We start from the raw sequence: 3,191 nt of genomic DNA on the forward strand, positions 1-3,191 counted from the left end.
CAGAAAAGATTCACTCTAAAGTTTCTAAATATTTAGGTTTTTACTTGGAGGAAGTTCATTCAAATCTGCACTGGTGTGGAAATCAACATACTTATTGACTGTTGTGATCACGCACAAACACAAAGAGGATGACGCAGACCGCTCATATGAAAGGCTTCAGTTTTCTTCCACTGGGTCAGACTTGTTCCTATGACATAACCGACCCAGTTCTGGGTCTTCTTGTGGGTCTGATGATCTGAGTCTGGAACTGGGGGTTCATCCATTATGTCTGCAGCAAAGGAAGGAGATGAACAAGAGCAAACCTCCTGATCGAGGACAAAAGAGGGCTTGATGTGTTTTAGTTAATCACTCAGGATTTGATGTGATGATAGAAAATCAACTGTAAGGAAAAAAAAAGTTATATTTTATTAACATTATTTTTTTTTTAAAAAGCAGTTGAAATCCTGTTTTTTGAGTTTTTAAAATGTCTTTGTGTCATTTTTTTCTTCTGAAACAGAACAAATGTAAAAGTAAATCATTTAGTTTTTACATTTCCTAGTATTTCTCCTTTTAAATCAATCAAACAGTCTTGGACAGACTCTGTTTGAATGAATGATCTTCTTTCCATCAACAGCTCTGCTGCACATGCACTAAACCCTCATCTGTTCCTAGTGTCTAGTTCAGGTTCTGGAGAAGAGAAGATGGTATCTTCACATTGACTGCAGTCAAATGAGCCGCCGTTCACATTTCTGTGGTCAAATCAGCATCACTGGATTTTTGGTGTGAGTTTCATCCAATACTTACGGTAGCAGGACTGAGAACGCTGGAAAATCTCCACCAGACTCCACGGAGCTTCTTGATGTGACCACGGAAATGTGAACGGCGGCTCATTTGACCGCAGTTGGAAAGGATTGTAAATCAATGAAAGAGCATTTTGATGTTAGCTTTGATTATTTTATCAAGAACTCTGAGAAACCAATGATTGAATGTATTGATCACAGTCAATAAACATTGGAGAATTAGCTAAAAGAGTCTTTGGTGAACTGGAAGGAGAAAGAATCAGGATTTTGGAGGAAGTTCTGTCCATGAAGATCTTCACTTCCTCGTCCAGCTGACATCCGGATCAGAACCAGACGGATGGACATTACCCAGATTGATGGATGTTTTAGTGAAGATTTACGCTAGCGAGACACAGAGCTATCATAATCAGACAGGGGGGATCAGGGGCGGAGCTCCAAAAGCCACGCCTCCTCAGAGGAGATTTAGGAAACAGAAGCTTCAGGTCAACATGAAAAATGTATTTTTAAGACATTTAGGTTGTGGGATTTTGGTTTAAAAATTCATAATCATAATTAAAACACTAATGGGAATGTTTTTTTTTATTTAAAAAAATTACCATGGGGGACTTTAAAATTAACGTAGACTGTTTCTGGTTTTAAGTAACTTACAAGTCTTAAAATATATATTTTATTGTCTTTCAAGGAAAAACAGTTAAACATTTATAAAAGCTTTAGCATTTATTTGTTTGAGCAACTTCTGCTCCGTGAAAATGGTCACTGCTCTGCGACCCAAACACTCATCAAATCAAAGGCGTTACGGCAACAACTTACATGAACGGAAGATACAAACCAACGGAACAAATCTTTATTGTTTTTCCCATGGAAAGCTGCAGCATGACAGTGTTGTTTGGCGTAACCGCCTTAACGATACGAAAGACAAACATGTTAAAAACCCGATTTTCTTCTCCAGGATGATCCTTTATGACTCCCATAAATAAGAAAGTAGGTCGAACTCCTTCACGCTCTGTTTGAAAACACTCAGACCTCAGGAGGAAACAGAAACATTTAAACGCCAAACTAAGCAAAACATTTGCTTTGATAATGACCACATGCTCGGCAGCTTAAGCCTGTAAATAATTAAAACATTATGAAACGATGGAATTATGTCACATCTATGTCAGGATCTCCAAAATGACACAGTTATCACACACACTCAGTTTAATATGAGCACTTAGTAATATGATATAACTGGGATTTCCTCTGCATGCTGTGAAAATATACATTTTTATGTGGCTAATTTTGTGGGTCACAGCATATGAACTGCCTATGTAAATGATCATTTCCATTTCATGGAGATAATATAAAAGAGACGCCTCTTAATTTAAAACCATCTGACAGAAAACTGTATAAGAAAATAAAAGCTTCTCACTTATGATCTCGAAAGATGTTTTGGATTTAGCAGATTAGCTTGGTGAAAACACCTTTTTCTCCGACGTGTTTTTTTTATTTTCCTAATAGAATAAAAAAAATGTTTTAATTAATTAATTATCTGCTGGTAACTCGTACTAGGTGTCATGGTCAGGTAAATAAGTGAGAACTAAGGAGTTGGAAGGAAGCAGAAAAACAAAGATTCAACAAAGACCCGTGAATTTATTAACCAAACACATGAATGCATAGACACAGAAAACTAGGCATGAAACAGGACCAGCCTCGTGGTAAAGCCTCAAGAAAAGTTCCTGAAGACTGTGTCGCACAGCCGCTACGTTCGATTAGCGCACAGATAAAAACTAGTCATAAGTGAATATATGTGGAAAAAGTAAGAAAGTTGTGTTTTTTACTTGAAAATGTTGACATATTTCTCACAAATGATGTTAAAACCACAGAATAAGTAGAATAAACCCCACAAAAATAAACCCTTACTTCATTGAATTCCTTCACTTTGACATTTAGAGCTCTGGGGAGAAATCACATCGTGTCAGCACCATGGACAGCAACAGTCGGATTCCCCTGGTCCGTACCAGTTCCAAGTCTGCCAGATGTAAGCCGAGGCAGCGCACTGGGAGGCGGGGGGGGGATCCCCGCCGAGACAAGGGACCCCTGGTGGGAGCCACAGCTAAGCAGATTCCCAAAAACGGCCTTGCATGTCCGGAGTCCCTTCAGTGCCTGCCATACCCAGACACCGGCCCATGAGAGACCCGTCCTCGCCAGGACAAGCCGGACAAGCAGGAGACCTTTACTTGGTCTAGACCAGGAGTCGGCAACCTTTAACAGTAAAAGAACCATTTGGACTCGTTTTCCACTGATCAAAGCATAGAAGGAGACGAATAGTCTTAAAGCCTTTAAGAAATTTGGATTTGTGACATTTTTTTGTTTGTTTGTTTTTTTAATAAATGTGAATTATTTGAAATATTTTTTGCCTGAACAAATAGCTGG

At 38.7% G+C, this 3,191-nt stretch overlaps 1 protein-coding gene across 3 annotated transcripts in view; it reads left to right on the forward strand.

Annotated features, from left to right (window-relative positions):
- Positions 1–3,191, forward strand: part of LOC112157183 (B-cell receptor CD22) — an 821,740-nt gene that overhangs the window by 717,169 nt on the left and 101,380 nt on the right. The gene's annotated exons all lie outside the window — the stretch shown is intronic.

Source organism: Oryzias melastigma, linkage group LG1, assembly GCF_002922805.2.
Source record: "Oryzias melastigma strain HK-1 linkage group LG1, ASM292280v2, whole genome shotgun sequence".
Lineage (NCBI taxonomy): Eukaryota > Metazoa > Chordata > Actinopteri > Beloniformes > Adrianichthyidae > Oryzias > Oryzias melastigma.